General features: G+C 42.0%; 1 protein-coding gene across 7 annotated transcripts in view; it reads right to left on the reverse strand.

The window, feature by feature from the left end:
* Positions 1 to 23,895, reverse strand: part of MOB3B (MOB kinase activator 3B) — a 90,719-nt gene extending 66,824 nt beyond the window's left edge. For all 7 annotated transcript variants that reach the window (XR_003529178.1, XR_003529181.1, XR_003529176.1 and 4 more), the window contains exons 1-2: positions 23,759 to 23,895; positions 3,648 to 3,724 (exon numbers count right to left, since the gene is read on the reverse strand). The gene's annotated coding sequence lies outside the window, so the exon portion shown is untranslated. The remainder of the gene's footprint in view (positions 1 to 3,647; positions 3,725 to 23,758) is intronic.
* Between the last annotated feature and the right edge of the window lie 77 nt (positions 23,896 to 23,972).

The raw sequence follows: 23,972 nt of genomic DNA on the forward strand, positions 1-23,972 counted from the left end.
TTTGACTGTATGATTTACAGGGACAATACATCATCTGCCAGTGAGCCAATTCCATACTGAGCACAGCCTGATCACCTAAACCAACTGACCTGGCTGGCACTGATGCTTTATCGCTGCACAAGGACAAAAAAAGTGTTGGCTTTGTGGTTACCAGCCCAGCCCAGTCCTGGAAGTGTCACTACACTACACTCCTCACAGTATGAAAGCCAGGGAGGCCTTTTGGCCCTTTGGAGCACACTGGTCTAGCATTATGTTCAGGCTCTCAGTGCTCCCATTATGCAGAACACTGGTGGCCCTGACACAGATAAATACAGTAGTCCAGCAGGAAAAAGTGCAGCTGCCACTGCCATGAGTGAGAACATGGTAAAAGCTAAAGCTCTTGGGTAGGCCATGTGGGTATTGGTCTCTTCTCCCAGACAACCGTCAGCAGAACAAGAGGGCATAGTTTTAAGCTGTACCAGGGGAGGTTTAGGTTAGACATTAGGAAGAAGTTCTTTACAGAGAGAGTGACTGGCATTGGAATAGGCTGCCCAGGGAGGTGGTGGAGTCACCATCCCAGGAGGTGTTTAAGAATAGGCTGGATGTGGCACTGAGGGCCATGGTCTAGTAGACAAGGTGGTCTTAGGTCATAGGTTGGACTCGATGATCATAGAGGTCTTTTCCAACCTAGTTGATTTTGTAATTCTGTGATTCTCTGTGGTTATTTTCATAGCAAAATACATAAGTCCGGGGTATTAATTTCTTCTTGGATGAGGCATTGGGTAGTGGTAAAATACAGAGGGATTACAGTTAGAATCAAGACAATTGACAGCTTGAAATGATCTTACGCAGCCTCCACTCACGCCCTTACAAATACAGGCTCCCAGCAGGCACCTTATTTTATTTTTGTTGTATTGAATAGGTTGCCATATGACACTAGGCATTATACTAAAAGGGTCTAACCAGTTGAATTCAGACTCTCAAGCCTAAATCCTTTACCTAATAAATCACATTCACTCCCTATTATTGTGTGAAGCTTTCTATTGCAGCGTAAATTAACTTCTTGTGTCTATTTTCTCTTAGCAGACATCAAGCTATGACCATCTCTTAATCCTAACTAGTTCCTAGATAAGGAAGATAGGACAGACATTGGAAAACAAAGCTGTATTGGTGATGCATAGCGCTCTCTTCAGGCCATTATTTATTTAGTAAGTTTTGTTTTGTTAATATGTTAGTTTACAATATGATACAGAACATAGCACCTGGAAAAGAGGTATCAGTTACTGAGGTTATCACAGCAGACTCTGCACCTTTGTGCCATATGGGTTCTGCAGCCTGTTTCAATGGGAAGGCCTTGAGAATTTTGGAGACTGGCTCTGCAGCAAATCTATTTGTTTGAGTAGGAAAGCTTGGTTACACAAGCATCTCACAGCTCCTGCTCCAGTTGTAGTGCTAGGACATGGATCATTATAATTTGTAATTATGCCTAAAAAAAGTGGCCTGGGACTTTCATTTGGGTGATTGCATTTTGTAAAGCAGCACACACCAGAACTCAAGATTTTCTAAAGCAAAAAGCAGAAGGAAAGTTCTGCATCCTCCAGACCCCTCATTAAAGACGAATAAAACCTGCCTATATAGGTAGTCAGGAAGGAATGCAAAGTCACTTCACTTGCAAAGGATTTTGAAAGTAAAAATTTTTTTTACTTGCTCCTCCACTCTCAGAACACTAAAGGACATGTACTCACTGTGTTGCGCACTAGAGATACCAGCCAGGAGTCAGGTTTCAACAATCCTTGTGGGTCCCTTCTAACTCAGGATAGTCTGATTCTATTTTTTGAGGCTCATCCTATTCTTTTTCTCCATCAGCGGAGACAAGACGCTTCAGCAGAAGGCTTTTCAGCCTAAGTACTCTTCTTGCAAGATGAGGTCTCTTAAAGGTAGTTTTGAAGTAGGATTTTGTTCAGAGATAAAATGGAACGTCACCAATATCATGCAAACTATACGTTACACTTTAGGATTCTCTTATCCCCTACATGCCCAATAGAAGCACACTGCCCCTGCAGTCTGTCACATTTGGTGACACTGCAGAAAGCAGTACACTGCTAACAGAACACACCAGAAAAATCTAGGAGGTAAGAAACTGCACCTGCAAGTATAATGAGCTGTACAATCCAAGAAGGATGTTCCTTCTTTATAATTCTATAAAGGTCATTAATGTAATTAGGTTGTGTTTGGTATTTTTATCAGTAAAATAAAACAAAAATAAATCAGATTATAAAAGCTACTTTATGATAATAGTGAAAGACCAGGTTTTCAAAACACTGCTCTCTTTGTTTAAAGATATAACCACAAAAACCTTATCAAAACCAATCCCACAGTCTCTTGTGTAAAAAAATATGTTTCCTCAAGTGCTGTGGGAACAGCAAATGAAAGCAAGAAGCATGAGAGTAAGTCATTTGTCCAAGGTCACACACCAGGCCAATAGCAGACCTAGAAAGAAAAACACGGTTGCCTCATTTGGAGTTGCCATCTGTTCATAAAGCTAGACTCCGAACACATGCTTTAAGCAGACTTTGGCACCACTGTTTAACTCAGCTTGAACCTGCTCAACAAAACAACATATGCCCTGATTTCCACTGAATAATGATGTCTTTTGGATTTAATAGATTCACACTGGAAATGAAATGTCTGGACATTTGGATGCCAGAAAAATGGACAGCACAAACTTGACATCTTCTAATCCCTCACGGATTTTTTTTTCTGTGGCCTGCTAAGAAATTGCTCTATTTTTAGAGTCTCAGTGTCATTAAACTACAATAGGCATGTCATGATTATTAAACTAGCATGTTCAACCTGTAAGTAGAGCAGAAAACAGTAAAAGTAGAAGGTGCCAGTTCAAGTTATTGGAAAACACATAAACCTGACTCATTAGATTTTTTGGGATAGGTAGAAAAGGATGAATTTGATTTACTTTCTGAGTTCATCTTTGCCTCTTGCAAGTACTCCAGTCCTTCATCTAACTGCACAACAGTCACCTTTTCTTCACTGTCTTGTTTCTTATCTGTGGAAACTCTACCACTTTCCAAAGAATTTTTCAGATTGAAGAGATTTCTAAGGCATTGCCTAAGATCATTGTCTGAAAACAGTGAGTTCTGAGGAAGAAAAAGAAAAATGGTACCAAGGGGCAAATTTAGTTGATGAGAGAAAATGCAAAACCTCCTGAGATTCCAAGATCCAGCCTCTTTTCAACATAACACATCTGTCCATCAATGGGTGACTAACACAGAAGTTACTGATTCCCCTTGGGACACCTAGAGTAAAGTTCTCTGAATGTCTGAACATATTCAGGTGATTTTTGTACACCTTGCATGTAGGTTTGGAATGATTTTCTGGAACCAAGTCCTTTGGAACAGGAAAACAAAATGCACCCTCAATCTAAATTATCACTATCCTGTTGAAGGTAGAAATCAGGCATCCATTTACCATTAACACTGCTGGTGCTGACAACCACAACAAAATCAAGGAAAAAAGTAATTGAACCCAGGAAATTACTTTGTTCAAGACCCTGTTAGAAATACCATGCATTATATTTATAAATATATTACTTATACGTGTACATATTACTTACAAGGATATTCCTTAAAATAAACTCCTTAGAAACAGCTTACCATTTATCTTCTTTGCTCAAGATCCAGAGGTGTATCTCTTTACAGAGATGCAAAGATTTAATCCTTCTGGCCAAAATCTGTCCAGTAGAAAAAAAAGTATGACAGTGCTAAGCACTGAGTGTTGGGTGTTTCCCTTCCTTCTTATCCCATGCTGGAGCTAGAATAGGTGCATCACATAATTATTAGTTGCTTGGTAGGCAGCAACAGTTGTCAACACTCTCCCTGTAGAGAGCACTTTGAATTAAGTTGCTGTATAAGACACAGGAGAAAAAAAAACTCAAACAAAACAAACCAGAAATCGCCCACCAAGTTAACAAACCATCCTTCTGATCTGCAATCATCTCTTTGTGGAGGAAGTAAGACCTCTAAAAAGCAAAGTAGCCCACAACGAGGAGACAAGAGGGTAGAAAAAGCCATAAAGCCAGAACAGCACTCTACCTTCGCTTCTCAAGATAGTCTTTAAATTTAAAAAAACGGGAAATAATGCAAGAAAAAACGTACTCTTTTAGCACCACAGAAATTTGATGCAGTTTACCTGGAAGTTACTTCTCTTCATCACCTTGTCAAGACACAAGAGTTTGTTGACAGAAAATACGTTTTTAGTATCAGAACTGTGCAAGTATTTATTTTCCTAAGATGTAGAGTGTGGAGGACCTGGATGACAAGTCAAGGATTTTTTTACCAGCTGCAGGTAATCAAAACTGACACACCTGCCCAAACAGTAGTTTACTTCGTGGGTTCATCTGGTAACACCTTGTGATTTAGACCCTGCAAGAGAAATTTCAGTTGCTTCACCCTTCAATATAGAGGTGTTCCACAGCAGATAAATCCTGCTGCAGACCATACTACTTATAAAGAAGTTTTAACCCCTTCAGTATGTTGTTACATAGTAGGTGAGTGGTTTACATCTGACAGTAAAATACTGTTATTGGTTTAAATTCCTCTCTCATTAGTGCTAAGTTTCTGCTATAAATCTCTGTAAGAACAACAGGAGCATTAAAGAAAGAAGCTTTAGGAAAGTTTACAGCTCTCAGGGTCTCCGAGTCAGGTTATTTTTAAGTCAACAGTACTACTTGACTTAAGGGGGACATATTCACTGAGCCCAGTTTTAGTTTGTCCAGGAAATCATCAATCTCTCAGATAACCTAACCTGTCAGAAATAGGTGGGGCTTGGGGCCCACAGCTACATTCAACTTGCAGCATTCAACATTTACGCTAATCACAATGTTGGTACAAATCCATGTAGCTAATACAATATATGGTTCACAGAAGGTGACTACTAGGTTTGAGATTGATGGTGTAGCTGTTCGGTCAGTGTCAATTCCTGTGGAATTGGGATGAGCAAATCTGTAGCAATGCAGCTTGTTGGGGCAGTTTGCCATAGTACCTCTCTTTGCCTGACATGCAAGTGTTCAGGGAGAAAACCAGACACCTACACTTTTTATTCATCAAGGGTTTTAAAGCTGTCCTTCCAATAGACTTTGAAACAAGCATTACAGTGAACTGGTTCACAGCTCCAGCACATCAAAAGTTTCTGTGCTCAAAATAAAACACTGATCTATCATGTGCTAGCCTGTTCAGTTGCCTGTCATGTGTGCTAAGCACATGACACAAAATAAGCCTTGGTATCAATGACCACTAACTGCATTGAATTAAAAGACACATATGCCAACTCACTAATTCCACAAGTGATCTTCTCCCATATAGTCCAATCAATCTCTTAGTGAGTAAATACTAAGAAAGGGCTTAGGAAACACACCTAGTTCTTTCACAGACAGACTTCTGCAAAATTTTAATACCAACAGTTTTCGCTCTGGAGTTTAGTACCAATAGTTTAGTACCAATAGTTTTCGCTCTGGAGTCACAATCTACACAGCAAGTGAATTGAATATCACTGAATCCATTAGGGGTCTTCAAGCAGGAAGTCCAAACTGTTTCTGCTGTAGTGTGAAGGGAGGGTGGGACAGATGAACCACTGCGGTCCCTTCCAACCTTACCCATTCTGTGATTCTGTGAGAATGGATGGTACCCTAGGTACTTCTACGCACATGACAGACAGGCAACAGACAGTCTTATTTTCACGGAGCTACATGAGTTGTTCCCAACCTGGAATCTGTCCTGTTGCAGGAATCTATGTGATCACACATCCCTGGCAAGGCTTATGAGAGCCTTCAACAACAACTTTTTACTTGATAATACATCAGCCAAAGAGAGAAGTGTTACTGTGACTATTCAAAATTTCATCCTTTAGCCAAAATCATCAGCAAGGCAGGCTTTTAGAACTGCTGGCAATGACCATTTTCATATATGACTAATTCCCCAGGGGAAACAAAGCTAATCTGAAATACTAATATATGGGGGGAAGAGGGGAGATAGGACACATAGACAGAGACAACATGATGAGATGGAGACACTAGAAAAAAAATAAAACCCAACCAAAAACAACCGCCCCAAAATAAACAAGATGACAACAACAAAATCCACCTCAGTGAACAAGAAGGATTTGGAATGGTTAGGACTCCTGTTGTTAAACCAAGTCAATGTAAATATTCTCAGTTCTCACCTTATTTCACAATAGTTCACAAAAGTCCACAGCAGCTACACTTGACAATAATTGCTTAGACTTGTTTAATTCCAAAGACATATTATCTATGTGTGCTATTAATTTATAAGAACTTTTAAAATGAAATATGTAATTATATCTCTATTACATTTATCAACTGATTTCCCAGAAACAAGACTACACAGTTCAAGTGTCTGTCTTGCTAACAATAACTTTCCAAACCATCATCCTGCTTCAGTGATGCTTGACAAAGCAGTTCAAATCTCAGAATGAAACTCAAGTCCTTCAGAGCACACAAAATTAGCAGCTGGATAGGGATGAAAACAAGCCTATTGATCACACAAAGGAAAAACATGATCACTCACCACACAGAATTATAGAATAGTTTGGGATGAAAGGGACATTACAGATGATCCAGTTCCAACCTCCTGTGGGCAGGGAACCTTCCACTAGACCAGGTTAATCAGAGCCCCATTCAGCCTGGTCTTGAACACCTTCAGGGGTGGGAAGTCCACAACCTCCCTGGGCAACCTGTTACACCTTCACAGTAAAGAATTTTTTCCTAGTATCTAGCCTAAACCTGCCATCCTTCAGCTTAAGGCCATTCCCCCTTGTCCTATCACTACATGCCTTTGTGAAAAGCCACTCTCCAGCCTTCTTGTAAAGTCCCTTTAGGTACTGGAAAGTGCTATAAGGTGTCCCTGGAGCATTCTCTTCTCCAGGTCGAACAGTGCCAACTCTCTCAGCCTGTCTGTTCATACAAGAGGTGCTCCAGCCCTATGATCAACCTGGTGACTCTTCTCCTGACTGGCTCCAACAGGTCCAGTCTTTCTTGTGTTGGGGACCCCAGAACCGTTTGCAGTACTCCACGTGGGGTCACACAAGAGCAGAGCAGAGGGGCAGAATCGCCTTCCTTGCCCTGCTGGCCATGCTGCTTTTGATGCAGCCCAGGACACAGTTAGCTTTCTGGGTTGTGAGTGTGCAGTGCTAGGTCATGTTTAGCTTTTTATCCACAAACACCCCTGAGTCCTTCTCCACAGGGCATCTTAATTCATTCTCCACCCAGCCTGTGTCTATGCTTGGGATTGCCCTGACCCAGGACGTTGCACTTGGCCTTGTTGAACTTCATGAGGTTCGCACAGGCCCACCTCTCAAGTCTGTCCAGGTCCCTCTGGATGGCATTCCTTCCCTCCAGTGTCAATCACAGCACATAGCTTGGTGCTGTGTAATGTAGTGGGTTTGTGTGGCTGGGTTTTGGTAGTGGGAGGGCTACAGGAGTGGCTTCTGCTAGAAGCTGCCAGAAGCTTCCCCTGTCCCGTGGAGCCAATGCCAGCCGGCTCCAGGACGGGCTTCCTGCCGCTGGCCAAGGCCAAGCTAATCAGTAACAGTAACATCTCTGTGATAATATAATTAAGAAAAGAAGGTTGTTGCACAGAAAGAATTCCAGCCAGGGAAGAGCAGAGTAGAGACCAAGGTCAGAGCAGAAGGAGGGGCAGGAGGTGCTCCAGGTGCCAGAGCTGAGGCCTGTGGTGCAGACCAGGGTGGGGCAGCTGTGCCCCTGCAGCCCATGGAGGAGCATCGGGGTGCAGAGACCCACCTGCAGGCCATGGAGGAGCCCAGGCTGGAGCAGGTGGATATCCCAAGGAGTCTGTGACCCTGTGGGAGGCCCAAGATGGATTAGGGTCCTGCCAGAAACCTGCAGCCCGTGGAAAGGGAAGCCCAGGCTGGAGCAGGTTTTTCCTGGGTAGCATTTATAGCCCTGTGGGGGACCCACTCTGGTACCACTCATTGGTGAAGGACTGCACCCCATGGAGGAGTGACCCACAGGATAGCAGTTTGGGAAGAGCTGCTGCCCGAGGGATGGACTCACATTGGAGAGGTCCATCAAGGACTGTCTCCCATGGGAGAGACCCCACAGGAGCAGAGGAAAGACTCGTCTCTCTGGTCAGTGGCAGAAACAATAGCTGGCCTTAATCCCCATTCCCATCCCCCTGCACCGCTGGGGGGGAGGAGGGAGAACACGGAAGGCAGGAGGGGTGAGGAGAAGGTGTTTTTAAGATTGTTTTATTTCTCATTCTTTGGCTCTTATCCTGTTAGTAATAAATTTAAGTACTTTGAGTCTGTTTTACCCATGAAGGTAATCAGTAAGTGACCCCTCTCAGCTGTTATCTCAACTCATGAATCCTTAGCTGTTTCTTTCTCTCTCCTCTGTCCAATTGCAGAGGGAGAGTGAGAGAGTGCCTTTAGTGGGTACCTGGCATCTGGTCAGGGTCAACCCACTACAGTCTTTTTGGTGGCCCATATGGGGAAGTCATAAGGATTTTGAGATAATGATAGTAACTGGGAGAGGTAACTGGCAAAACAAGTACTGAAAAATGTTAGAGAATGAAATGATCGTGGGGAGTTTTTCCTGTAATGTGGTAAAGGTACAAGGGGTGGATTTTGTGTTAATTGTCCCCTTTAGTTTGGTGTTATGATGATGTTATTTGATTTTTGGTGAGGGCAAGTTGCATTATATTCTGTTTTGGTTGGTTTTTGTCTTTGTTTATGTAAGGGAAGGTTGTGTGATGAATGTGGGATTTAAAATTCTTAAATATGTGATTCACAAAGGCAAGAGGTGGAACGATCAATTGCTTCTCCTGCCCTGCGTACACATCTCAACAGAATGGAGCACAAGATCTGAAGGGGTGGAAGAAGGCCATAAAAAAACATCTGTGAAAGCACGGGAGATAGTCAGATACAGGATCTGAGCATGATGTAAATGGTATGGAATAAGGAGTGGAGTTTGTATTGGGTCTGGCTGAGCTGGGGTTCATTTCCCCACAGTAGCCCTCACAGTGTTGTGCTTTGCATTGGCAGCTGGAAGGGTGTTGATAACACACGGTGTTTTGGCTCCTGCTGAGCACAGCATCAGTGCTGTAACATTCCTTCCTCAGTCGAGGGCAAGATCCTCTGAGGGGACCCAAGTAGGCCAGTGGACCCAAACCAACCAAAGGGATATTCCATACCATAGGACATCAGCTCAGATATAAGAGCCAAGGCAAGGAGGGTATTCATTGCCTGAAGGTGGGCATTCATTGCCTGAAGGTGGGCATTCATTGCCTGATGGCTGCCTGCTGAGGAACCATCACGTGTGCTGAAGCCCTGCTTCTCGGGAGTGCCTGGACATTGCTGCTGATGGGAAGTAGAGAATAAACTGTGCTGTCTTTTGCTTCGCTTGTATGTGCCCAAGCCTTCACTTTGCTTTTGCTTTAAATAAACAGCCTTATCCCAACCCATGGGTTGTTTTCCCACCTTGCTTTCTCCCCTGTCTGTCTGGAAGGGCAATGATAGAGCAGATGGGCAAGCACCTGGCCCAGCCAAGGTCAACCCACCACATCAGCAAACTTGTTGAGGGTGCACCTGATCTCATTGTCTTTGTCCCACTGACAAAGATATTGAAGTGTGATGGTCCCAGTACTGACCACTGAGGGGTAATCACTGCTTTTCACTTGGACATTGAGCTGTTTATCACAATTCTTTGAGAGCAACCACCTAGACAATTTTTTTTATCTACCAAGTGGTCCACCCATCAAATCACAGGATATTCTGTGTTAGAAGGGACTCACAAAGATCATCTAGTCTAACTCTTAAGTGAATGGCCCACAGGGCTTGAACCTGCAACCCTGGTGTTATTAGCACCATGCTATAACTAACTGAGCTAAAGTTATGTTAATAATGTTAATGTGGAATAATATATCGTGGAATAGTATTAGTGCAAGTTTGTAGCCTCTAATACTCATACAGGCTAATATACAACACAGACTGATTTGTATCTAGCACCAACTCTGTAAGAAACAGGTCTGTAGCACACATACAGTAGCCAGAAATCTCAGGTTAAATTGGTAAGTTTTTTAGCTTTTCGTTAGTTTGGTTTGAAATGGTTTTGATTTTTTCTACATTCTGTAACCAGTCTCACATCCCAGTACTAGGGATGAGGAGCTGAGACACTTAGCCATGCTAATGCTTTCCTCTGGATGTCACAACGGGACAAGATCACAGGGCTGCTTCAGATTGTCTTCTACACAGCACAGGCTCCTAAACTCAGAATACCAGTTTCCAGCCTCTTAGTGTCATGTCTCCTTTTAAAAACAGGTCCTGCTCCCATAATAATAGACATGTTCTTCTGGTCATCCCTGTGTGCCAGCACCATCTCTACTCCGATTAGCCAGCTCAAGGTAGAAAAACAGGCAAAAAATTGTCATCATCACCACCGTCATCCCCACTTGGAGAAAGGGAAAGGAATTGGCTTTTCAGTCAGATTAGTTTCCCAAGCTGAAACATTCCTAAGGTCAAACAGGAGAGGAAAAGGACCAGCTCTTTGGGTAGAGCTAACCATTAGATCAATTTGGCTGTGTGCAGTAAAATTTCACCTTGCTATCATCTGTGCTCTATTAGAGGCTTGCTCCCAGGAGTACTTTGACTGACAAAGATCTCTAGAAACATTTTCAGCATGAAACATTTCCTCTGCAGTTGGAGTAAACGAATCAGTGGAGCCTTCCCTATCATGCTTATTAGATTCTGTGATTCAGGCCTAAGGGTTTGTCACATCCTAGAGAAGAAATATAGTGATGCATCTGCTCTTCCCAGAAAGAAAAACACTGCTCAGCAGGAAAACCAAGCAAATCTAGTATGCCATTTTAGTTTCTTACTTCACAACACAAAAATTCTATTTTAACTGGAGCAGCACTAACTAGTACAAGTAAGAAAGAATTAGGAACTTTGTATCTTCTATCACTGGCATGGTGTTTTCATGACTGCTATTTCACTAGCTGCCAAGATGACCTTTTTACAGACGGATGAACAATAATGGTAGTCTAACTGTTTATTACAATTGATTGCAAGCAGATGAGAATACTAGAGTCACAAAAATCTAACACAGAGTCTGACAGTGCAGCCAGATGGAAATTCCTTTGGAAAGTCAAACAGTCCTTCACGCAGGAAAATACTGAGAAATGGAGTTTATTGAGAGGGCACACTGCTCTTCAAGTGCAGGTCACAACAGAGAAGTGTATTGACCAGCTGCTTTTTAAACATGACCAGTCCTCTGTATCCCTCTATTTTCACACGCTTTTTCCTTCCCAAACTACCCAGATCCATTCCTTTCCCTGCCTTTGGTTTCTACCCTAAATATCCCATAATAGGTTCTGTGTAATCCCTAAATGCTCCTCCTCTGCATCTCATAATGTGTCGCCTACCTCCAGGCAGCAAACCCAGGAAGTCTGTGAGGTGCTTCAGCATTGACTCATCTTAATGCATTTGTTTTCCAAGCCATGGACGTGAAGCTCCCCCAGGACAATGCTGGAAAGGGCCCTTCCTCAGTATCCTTAAATTGTTTTTTTGCCTGACACTGTGTCCCTGTGCTCCGTCTGGTTTGTAGAGATAAGCTGATGGCTCCTGTGATGGGGCTGGGGGCAGCTGGGGAAAGTGTTACTCAGGCTCCTCCACCTGCCAGTGTTTCTCTGCACTACCTTGTGGAGCACAGGCAAGTTTTTATCATACAAACTAATGAAGTTTCTCACCATTACTTCTTAAGCAAGAAAAGAGGGCAATACTGAGAGAAACAAAGACAATCTAGAAATTATTGTAGCCTCTTTCTCAGAATTTAGAGTTATCCAGAAGCAGAACTGATTTGCATTTATCAGGCCTCAGCCATTTTTTTCCTCCTTTTTTTCAGCATTTCTCACAATGCTTCCTTTAGGCAACCCTGACAAAGAGCCTGGGTAAAGCTGAATAACACTCCCAAGTCACGTAGTAACTAGGTATATTAACTTTGTAAAGATGCAGTTAAAATACAGGAAAACCAAGACACTTTGAACCTCAGAATCACTTAGGTGAATTCAGATCTGGAATCTCAGTTACATTCAGTTGACTCCTAGTCTTTTGTACTAGACCTGTTGCTTCAGCTTTAACTTCTGGATTTTGTTTTAGCTCCCATGTGAGGCACAAAATGTTCATGTCCTCATCTTCTTTGGCACAAAATGGGATCCAGAGTCCATGAGTTCTTTAGCCTTCACTGAAGCATGACAGCCTATGAGAGCACAAGAAGATATTTTGATGCTCACACTTGTTGCAGGCATACAAAATCTGTAATAGAGTGATTTTAAAAATCATTATTACTATTTTAAAAACCCCAAACACAAGATCCAACCAACACATAAAAAACCCCCCAATCAACCAAAACCAACACAACCCCACAACCATATTCTCTCACTAGAAGAAAAAAATGGTTATTTCAGCAACTCTGGGTCCCTTGACCAAACTCCAGAGAGGTGTTTCAGAGGCAAGAATGTAATGTAGAACAAAAGCCTGAAGCACTGAAACAAATGCACAGATGTATAGCTTCTGATTTACTCGTTCAAACCACTCTTCTCATTCCCACAGGCAAAGTACTTCCATACTTGCACAAAGTGATTAAAAAACATCCAGTGTTCTTCACAACAACCAAATAGCTCATGGATCACCTATGAAAACGGGAGGAAAACAGAATAAAACTGCTGAACGGCAAATCAGATCCACTTTTGCCATGGGGCACAAAGCTGTTTCTCATGTTGCTTTAGTGGATGAAAGGAGTGGTCCTCACTCAATTTAAATTGATGTTCCATTTAATGCAAAAGAGCCATGCATATGTACACCAAATTAAAAAGACATCTGTGGCAAATCTATGCACTAATTCTACCATAGCCTTCTTGTACCTCTGTCCAGTCTTTCAAACACAAAGCTACCCTTCCTACAATTTCATTCATAAATTAACTTCTCTGAAGATCTCTGGGTGTAGATAATTTGTGACAATACCACAATATTACTACACCATTAGCACCAGCAGAAGCAAAACAAGAATAATCATGGGAGAATTACTATATTAGTAGGGTCCTACTGCGTAACCGCTGAAGTCATGCTCTGGCTTGCTAGAGAAACTGCTTATCCATAGCAATCTTTCACTCTGTCAGACTATGGCAGGACTTCCCAAGCATCAACAGGATTTATTTTTCTTTTAACAAAATACTTTCTAATCTCATCTTGGAATTCCTTTACTGCTTCCATCTGGTTTAACCCCAGCTGGCAACTAAGTACCACACAGCCACATGCTCACTCCTCCCCATTCCCCAGTGGGAAGGAAAATCTGAAAGAAAAATAAAATCTATGGGTCTAGACGAGAACAGTTTTATAAGTGACAAAATTTTTAAATATTATTATTATTAATAATAATGAACAATAATAATGAGAGAGAGGGGAAAAAACCAAGAAAGACAAGCGATGCACAGTACAATTGCTCACCACCCACTGATCAATGACTAGCCTGTCCTGGAGCAGTGATAGATTTGCAGCTCCTGCCCAACTCCCCTCAGTTCATGCACTGGGCATGATGTACTAGTGTGGAATATCCCTCAGGACAGTTTAGTCAGTTGTCCTGCTCCCTCCTGGCTTCTTGTGCACCTGCTTGCTGGTAGAGCACAGGAAACAACAGTCCTTGACAGTAACAGCCAAAACATCAGTGTGTTATCAACATTATCCTCCTACTGATTCTAAATCACGGCACTGTACCTGCTGCTAGGAAGAAAATTAACTCTATCTGAGCCAAAATCAGGACATCAAATATTCCTGAGTGTTAACATTTTCAAATATTTTTCAAATATTCCTGTAATTATGCAGGCTGAGCAACATAAAGGTAAATAATTTTGGTTCACTTTTAGATTTAGCAATCCTTAAAGATACCCACAAGAAGAAAAGCAAATCTGCCCTATAACTTCTGCTTATCTTAATGTTCAACCCAGTCTTTTTTTCAGCTATCAGTGACTTCTCATATTGTGATTAAAGGAACCAGTTAAAAAGGTTGGTACCGCACTTGAGGAAGCCAGTAGTACCTAGAAACATGGCACTTTGCTAGTGCATATTCAGGAACCAATCAAGCACTTTCATTTCAAGCCACGGTGGTACTTTCTCAGAACGTTCATTACAAAAGGCTGAAATTGCTTTAGGCACTTACAATTAAGCTGCTGGTGGCCACCTGCAGTCCTACTATAACCTGTCCCAAAGACACAGGAGTCAGAGGAGTACACTGGCCAGACACTGGGAGACAAATTCCAGCATTACACTGGCTGGAGTGGTCCTGATGATGGGATATTTTGCTAGCAACACAAGTGAACTCAGTCTCCTTGAGAGCTCGTTTTCATGGGAGTGATGTCGAGGTGCTAGAAAGATTAATTACGTGTGAATAGAATGGCCTTGTTAAGGTGTAGGGCTTGCCATCCTTCAATGATCTCAGACCTAGGGGGAGATGAGCAAAGCTTGGGGAGTACGATGTACCCCTGATAGTGGACACAAAGAATGCACAATTTATGCACCACAAGGACATTTGGCAATACTCCCAAGATAAGGAAGTAACTAACACAGCCAACTCAACAACTGAGTTGCTCTTCTGAGTTCAGCTCTGCCTGGGCAAAGGGGGAGATCACAACCACCAATTCATGGACCACTGACTCAAGAAACCCACCGACTCAAAAGAAGAGAAAGACTCAGCATGAGGACTAATTAGACTAAGAAGTGAGGGAATCATTTAAGCAATAGAAAAAAGACTACTAATTAATAAGAGAACTATGTAACAAAATGTCTTTATTTGCTAAAATGTAAAAATATTTAAAAGTTTTTATAGACTTTACAAACATTTCATATACTGGCTTTGTGGATTTGTCACCCAGCACCCCTTTCTGCACAGAACTGTAAATAAATACCTTGACTCTGTGCGCAGACCAGTCTCTTGCATACCAGGTGAAAGAACCCATTTTGGGACAACAGTCTTGGTGACTTAGATGAGAAAGCCAGAAAAGCCTTGCCTGGATCATCTTGCTGCCCCCAGCAAAGGAGGACTGGATCGGACAGTACTCTGACCAGTTTGATCAGGAACTCCATTGAATCCTCTTCAGTGTTGGGGCAGTAAGTGACTCCAAGGTGCAACGCTCCAGAGGTACTGGAGCAAGAGCAAAAGTGGGTTGAATTCCTGGACTGGTAAGTATCAAATTTCATTTTATTGTAACTGATCAGTGGGATTGATACAGGAAAACCCCAAGCTCTGTGTAAATCAAATCAGAAGAATTCATAGCAGAGGCTGTGATTGTATACAACAATAGCAATATATGAAGGGGGGAGGCATCCTTCTATCTTTGCCAGCACAGGGGCAGAGCCGTGCATAACTAACGATAGGGGTCAGAACTGGGAAATAAATAAATGCCTAGGTTTTGGAATTGTTACACGCAGAACTGTGTGATGGGAGAGAGTGCCTCTCCTCTCTCTGCTGGGAAAGAGTCAGAGCAGTGTAATAAAACATTTGTACTGGAGGTCTGGACCTAAGGATAAAGGGAGTTGGGTAATTCTCTACTGGCAAACCAGTCCACAATTCTACCCTGTAGCCCTCTGAGTTGTATTCTGAAAAACTGGAATAAGTTGTGGAAGATCCTAAGACTAAAGACAAAAGGAATAAATACAGTAATCAGTAGTGGCCTCCTTTTAAACTGGAGAATAAAGAAAACAGATTGTTACAGTTTTATATTTTCTTACAGTTAGTATTATTTTGTTGCTGACTTGGTAAATGGGGTGTGGTTTGGTTTATGTTGATGCTTTTATGATATTGTACAGATATGCAGGTATTCAGAAAACGTGTACATGAGGAGGAGATATGCTGATGCCATGTACTAAGAAGGAGAAAAAGGAAGATTAAGGAGGGGATGAGCTGGAAGATGTGTGAATGTTACTTCCCTCCTTTTCTCCCCATATAACATTGGGGTGAGGATGGATAAAGAGAATATGGATCAAAATAAAGACCATATGGGAAGAAAGGATTTTAGTCTTGTTGCAGGCTAGACTCGGGGACAGAATCAACCAGTAATACAGGTGTCTTTAGAACAAGAAATGAGGGCAAAGAGTCTGCCAGTTTTTGTACATGTCCTTTTTATTACTTCAGATTTGTTGAATTTGAAGTGATCTATGGTTTGTATTGAAAGAATCTTGAAGGAATGTATTAGCTCTTGGAAACTGTCATGCTAACTGAGGAGATATGTAGGCTATACTGCATACCTTTTTACTGCGGAAGAGAAGAGTGGTATTACAAAGGTGAAAGAAACAGAACAGGCTGGGGGTTTGGGGTGTGAAAGGCCCCTACTCACCCTCCAGCCCCCACTCTACTTTTGGCCTGAATCAATGTGTTTATTTGTAGGCAGAAAGGTTCATTTAGAAGATGTAAGCATTATGATGCTGCAGATTTTTTTACAACGAATGAGGGGGGCTGGGGGAAAATATCGGTGAATCTTCATCACACCCTCTAGTTCCAATAAAACCAGGGAATGAAAAAATAATTTTGGATTGATAGCAGAGCCATACATTCAGTAAAACCTATCTTCAAGGGTCTGCTAAGTAAAGTTACAGGACCAATTGTTGGAACAATGGTAAAAAGAACTTTACAGTCGTTCTTACAACTCATGGAGTGGACAGTTGAAGATACTAAACTGAACTCACAGTTTCTATATGCCAGAATGTCCCCGTCTACTGTAGAATGAGATTTACTATGCAAGTTAAATGATCAAATCAGAAAGCTCTGCATCTTACAAGAAAAGGCATTGGAGGCTTGAATCTGTTTACTAATGACCCAGACCTCAGAGAAACATGAAGGTCAGAGGGAACCAAATAACTCAGAGCAATAAACCAAATTAACTGTAGAAAAGTACTTATTTAATTGGTTTGGATTTAAAAGATGCTTTCTTTTGCATTTCAGAGGATGAGCAGAGCCAGACTCTCTCTTGCACATCAGGTGAAAAGATTCATTTTGGGACAACAGGAGGAGGCTTCAGAACAAGAGTTTTCTAACTCTGAAATTTAAGGAATTCCTCTTCTTTACATAAAAGTATGCTTTTCTTAACAGTTCTAAACATTTAGGTTGATTCCTCAAGTAATGAAGTAGAACAAAGCCTCTCTGAGCATTAAACTATCAGAGATTCTGGAGAAAAAGGCATCTGTCTTAAGAGTTGTATATACTTCTTCTTTTGCCAACAGAGTGACAGCAACATATGCCCCTAGTGAGCCAATGCTTGTGTCAATAACAGGGTTATTTTCTAATAAAATTTAAGCCACTTTCCAAGCAAAACAATTTATCCTAACAAAAAAGATACTTGTTCTTAAAACAATAAAATTACATCTTGCTTTGATCGCATATCTGTTAGACAGGGATGTGATTTTCACAGTCTTTTCCAACTTAAGCATAAAAGTAAAATTTCTCAGCATAAAGCACAACTGCCTGTTCTAATAAGAATATGAAAAGATTAAATGCTCTTACCAGATTCTAATCTGCTAATCTGCCCATGTCCTCTGACTCACCACATTGACTGATTTACTCTATTTTCAATTAAATACAGTCAAAGAAGAAATGAGCAAACCTTTGCAATTGTGTGAAACTGAAATAAACAGTAAACCTTGGCAGGACCACAGCTGATAGAAAGCCCAATTCCTAGAAAATGAGTAATACCCAGCATGTCACACAGAGGAAATAAATTCAGAGATGTGAGAGAGAAGCATGTAAGCAAGACAAGACAACCATGAAACTGCAAGCTTACAGATCTGCAGAAAGGAAAGGAAAATAGTGCTGACTGCTTCATCAGCATGACCATCTTGGTTCAGAGGAGTCTACTGCAAATTTGCATTATATTGGCATTGTACATCAAAATCTCGCATCCAGTTTGTCTTTTCCAAGGAATCAAAATGAACTACCACAACATGAACTTACTCTGGAAAATGGGTGGTTATTTTTCTCAACAATGTCTCAATGAAACAACTGATTTCAGATTTCCCATGGAGATTACCAAGATCCCACAGAACAGCAGACTGATCATCTATGAGTTCCTCCAACATATCTTCCAACTATTTAGCAAGAATCTTCCTGTTAATGCTTGGAATACAAGCAAGATCGACAAATTCCAAAATGGAATTCATCATCAAATTGAAGAATTGGAGACATGTCTGTCAGAAGAGCAATCAAAACTAAGAAACAACTTTCAAACATGGATCCTAAAAAGCTCTATATACAGCATAAAAAAGTACTTTAAAAGAATCACCAGTTTCCTACAAGATAAGCAATACAGCCACTGTTCCTGGGAAGCAGTTAAAATGGAACTGAGAATGTGTTATATAATTTTTGACAGTCTTATGAAAAAAAAACCTACATAAAGAGGTAAAACCTTCTATGTTTTGTTTCTTTTTAAGAACACAATAATTTTCCCCTTATTGATAGGTTTTCAATTTCCACATTTTAATAATTTTCAAATTGATAACGGGCTTGTTTTCAAAAAATATTCAGTTAAACATGTAGAGTACTCAATTGAAGGGCACTTGGTATCACCACTTCTGTAGAAGATAAGATCTTTAGAAGTGTAAGTGAATATTGCTCCTGTATTCTCTCTTTGCACTATAAAAAAAGGTTTTGCAGTCTTTCCACAGAATATGACAATAATGACAGGTAGTCCTAAGCAAGAAAAGTCAATTCCCAGCTTTGATCCTTATTTTGAAAGTACAGTTATCTCTATATCTTATGGAGATATATTTATATATCTATATATATGAGATATATATATACACATAAATTTATATACAGATTTACACCATATTCAATAGCTACAGCACAGATTTTCAGAATACGATAATTCACAATTCTATGTAAAATATTTATCTGCTCTATGTACTTTAAGTTCATAAGCAAACAAGATTAATCTGAAAAGAATTACTATATGGACACAGATCCTAACAAATTTCTTTCATTCCTCTCTCACCTTTCTTCCCTTCATTCAGGATGAAGCAAGCAGTACTTCAGGTTATTATTTTCATCAGTTTAACTATTACTCAAGATACCCTGAATATTCTGATTCTCAGTACCACTCTCTATACATCAGAAGACTGGATGAATTCTGACATGAATATTTTTATCATAAATGAATTGTGTCAAATTTGAATGTAAGAGGAGAAGAGTTAAAATATTTCTGTAACTTCTGGGACCAAGGAAGAAAAAAGGATTACTCTGAGGAGAAAACATTCAGTATACTGTTACCATTATCTGAGGACAGAATCTCAACATTTTGCCTGAGAAGTTTCAGAGCTGGACAGCAACTCTGGTCCCATGGCTTTCCTTCATTCAAATGAAATATATATCTATAAATCCCTTCCCATTTAGCTATTATAATGGAATGGTATTATTATTCCTGGTTCCAGGAACGTAACAACAGGATACTTACAACTGCCTAATTTTAGGCATTCAAGTTAGATATTGGGCTAGAGAGATCAGGTCCCCCAGCTTCCCTCTCACGTGCTCCTGTTTTACAGAAACATGGGAGGAGGGAATGGGTTTCAGACTCCTGAATATAACTCTGCTTTCAATCACCAACATTATAGCTCTGTTCTTAACTGTTTTTTTAGGGAAGATATGATCGGATTGGCACATAGGTAATGTTACATTTCCAAGAACCTCGTTAGTCAATCTCTGGAATCCGTTTTGTTAATTTAAACACTTTGCAACTATGTTGACACCACAGTGACTTTGGATGGCAGCAAAATATGTTCAAACACACTTAAATCTGAATTTATTTTTTTTTAACTTGCTGCTTTTAATATATGCTTACTGTGGGGAAGTAACATTGCCCAATTTTGGATATCAAGCTTAAGGAAGTTGATGAACTGAAGCTCATGAACTTGAGGTCTCCCTATGTGTAATGCACCACACAAAATGATGTCGGGTTGCATGTACCTATATCTATGCTGGATATCCTTCTCTTTGTTCAAATCTCCACTTAGATTCCAGTCTCTGAAAGGCTAAGAATCAGAACAGACTTCAGCAGACATGATTGATGACAACCTTCCATATCCTACTAGATTCTATCAGTTCTTCATAAGATCACACCGTGTTTTGGTTAGGTAATGACAGCACTATGAGTGAAAAAAAACCCATCCCTGGACAGTGTGGAAACATTAACATCCTTCATCTGCACTTCTGGGGAGGTATTCCATCAATCTAAAGCAGATATGCCTATTAAGTCATGCATTCTTTACTGTCAATTGCGACTTACATTTCAAAATGCATGAGTTTTTTTGAAGGGGAGAAATAGAGACCTCATTAGGTAATAATTGGGAGTATCCAGGTAAGCTTAACCTACTGATATCAACTAAGCATTTATAGGGAACAAGTATTTAAGAACTGCCTATGCTAGCTCTCTGCACAAAATTAATTGCATCTTATAGAAGAAAAAAGAACTAGTTGTAATAAACACTATTTTCATATTTCTCACATGGAATTCAGCGTTAACCCTCAATGAGGATAGATATGCAATTTTCTCTTCCTATGGAAGGAGTTGCACTTTCTGAGACCGATTAAGGTCTTCTACTATTTCAAGTCAAACAACTTTAAATCTTGACTCTTTTTCCTTACACGAGTACTTAGAAATGAAGTACTGCACTTTTCTATGAAAAAAATTTAGACTGCTGTTGTTACATGTAACTATTACAATTAAACTTTTTGTAACATTTGTAACTTTCTGTCATTACTGTGCCTGGAGACCCAAAGAAACAAAAACACGACTGTACAAGAACATGTCTGCTTTTTCAAGGTTTTTAGTTTGTTAGTTTTGATACCCCTGTGGATAAACACCACTTCAATGTCTACCTTAATGAGGCACTCTAATATCATGCTAGTGGATACAACAAAAAAGCAGGAAAAAAAGACACTAAAATGAGAAAATAAAAATGGTATTCAAAACTCTTAGAATTTTCACAGCAATTCAAACTTTAAAGAAAAAGTGACTATATTTCAATATCCTCTAAGTGGACAACACAGAATAACAGTGAACAAAACCTCTTCTACTCTTCTTGACTGGTCCAAACTCTTTTAAAAGAGCCTCTCAGTTACTCTGTGTATGACTGACTCATCTTCAGGCATACCTGCAGTTCATTTGTAAGCATTTTTCCTTTAATATATTAATATGCTAATTATCCATCACTAAAGCAGCTTAGTGGAGTAGTAAGGTAGTAATTTCTCTGGAAATAAATTTAATTCTACAGTAGTTAGCATTAAAATTCCAGTTATATGTTACTCATTTCAGCTTTCTCTCTCCACCTTATATCTGCACAGGCCTACCTAAGCCCCTGGCTCAGAAGAGGCTCACAAGATACTTGTCTGTCAAAGGTACTACTGAAGCATCTAATCAATCCCGAGATAATATCCTAAAACAGAAGAATGAAAGTAACATTGTGTTTTGACTATAAAATATTCCATCTGAGATCTGTTTACCAAACTAGTGATAAAGACTGAATATTAAACAAAGTAACATATTTTTCCCTGTAACATTTTTAAACAATTGTTGTTCCAAAGCACTCTGTGATCCCAGTTCTCAGTGCACTTGGACCTCTCTGCTTCTCTGACCCAACAATGCCAAGTACTTTGCTGGCAGTTGATAAAAAAACATTTATCAACAGAGAAATACCAGCAAAGGAACTGAAGTGATTTGGTCCAGTCCCAAGTTCCACATCACTCACTAATGCACTCTAAGCAGCACCAGCTACTACCCCAACACACCAGCAGACTGAATAAAATCATCATTCCAAGATACTTGATGACAAGCAACATAACACTATTCTGCACCCACCTTATTTTCTCTTTAGCACTTTCTGGAACTCAATATTGCTTGACTGTACCTGGTCTACCTTGTATTCCTCTTCTTTTTACCCTACACCCCTCTTTCAGATGTGCTCTCTGTTAAAAAAGAACAGTTGTCTCCCTTTTCATTTTTTTGTGCCAGGAATGCTCTTTTCTCTGCCCCATGACATGGAGAAGTACAACTGTTGCAATTGTTGGTCCACTCAGAGGAGTCTGCAAATCATGAGTAACATACTTTGCTGTGGAAAGGGGGGAAACAAGCTCTCCTCTATTTACCACCGTACATCTCCAGTCTGAGATGTCCAGAGGATTTTCTCACAAATATCCTCTGTTATATACAGATTATATCTGTGTTTAAAGTACAGCTAAACGACTTGGAGAACAGAAACACAATCCTGTTGTTTATACAAGAAATCACTGCAATCTAAGCACGGGTAGGAAGGATCCTCAAATATACTTTATACCTGATAATCATCCAGCTAACTTGTTCTTGTTCCACCCTAGTTTAGGACACACACCTGCAACAATCAGAATATTTTGCTTATGAGAGCTGCCCACAAGCAGCCCCAGAACAGACTGATTCGCCCATCAAAGTGGGAGCAGGAAGGCCCCTGCATCTTTAAATGTCAGCTGGCAGTGGTCTTGCCAGAAGAAAGAGAGATGACCTGCAGGGTCAATTAGTTTCAAGTAGGACTCTCCAAGAGCCTCTGCCAACCAGTATCGCTCTATGTTTGCACTGCAGTTTCTCTTTTTTAAGCCAACAGCACGCACCCTCTAGGGTTTGCTACTCCTTGCACCAGCCATTACTCATTTCTCCATAACAAGCCCTGGGTCAGCCTCTGAGAGACCAGCTGTCAGATCATCACATTTTGATGCTGCAAAGACTTTCAGAGATTTCAAATACTGAGTTTCAGTAGTGAACAAGGAGTTTAACACAAACCATTTTTCCTTGAGCAACCTTGCAAACTGAAAGTAAAATCAGCACCCTGAGCCTGTCTCGCCACAACTAATAGATCAGGCAGATCAGGTGCATGGCAGGTTTCTTGACAGACTAACTTCACCCCCAAGATTAAAGGAACTGTGGAAAAATTGACAAGCTGCGTCTCAGCGTTTGCCACGCCAGAACACAAGCTCCTGGCCCGTGGTGCTGAGTCTCCCATCCCTCTGCTCAGCACGAGTACAACAAGACCAGCACGCAGGGCTCGGACCTCGCCTTCCCTGTGCCAGGGCACGGTGCAGGAGGGCGGCAGAAGCCGCTGCGCCCAGCCCGGGGGCGGCTCGTCCCGCTCGCTCCCGGCTCCCGCCGTGCGGCAACAGGTCCGCAGAGCCCGCCGCTCACAGGCGAGACCGAGCCGACTCCTGAAGCTCTGCGGGGAAGCACGCAGCGACCCACCTCTAGGAGACGGGCTGGGGAGGGGAAAAACGGGAGCGCTTCGGAAAGCGCATCTTCGTGCGGGCTGCGGGCCAGCCGGGGGCTGCGCGGAGCCCAGTGCGCTCGCAGGCACCGTCCCGTCCCTTCGCACGGCGCCCACCTGCCGCTCCGCCCGGGACCGGGGCGCGTCCCGCCCCCGCCACCTCCTGAGGCTGGCGGGGCAGCGGGAGCTCCTTCCTGGCGGGGGTGGACACCGGCCGTGCCCCCGAGCCCGGGCCGCCTCCCCCTGGGGTCGGGAGGAGCTGGGGAGCGGAGCCGGAGGGACACTTCTCCTCGGACTGAGCGGAAAAGGGAACGGGCGAACGCGTCCCGCTCCCGGCGGGAAGTTCGCAGGCGGCGGGACCGACCCCTCCGCACTCCCTCGCGTGCGCCGCCCCGACCCACTGCCGCCGCCGTACCTCCCACCGCTCCGGGCGCCGTCGCTGCCCCTCCAGGTGCCTCGCTCGCAGGACAGCCAGGGAAAGGACGCCACAGTCCGACACGGCTCTCGCGCGTTCCGCCAGCCCCGGCAGTGGCGCGGCGGTGCCCCGCGGAGCTCGGCGGTGCCCGGCGCGGCTGTGCCCGGCCCGCCGCTGTCCGCCCCCGCCCCGCCCCGAGCGCCTCCCCCCAGTT

Source organism: Corapipo altera, unplaced genomic scaffold (assembly GCF_003945725.1).
Source record: "Corapipo altera isolate COAL_440 unplaced genomic scaffold, ASM394572v1 61286, whole genome shotgun sequence".
Taxonomy (NCBI): Eukaryota; Metazoa; Chordata; class Aves; order Passeriformes; family Pipridae; genus Corapipo; species Corapipo altera.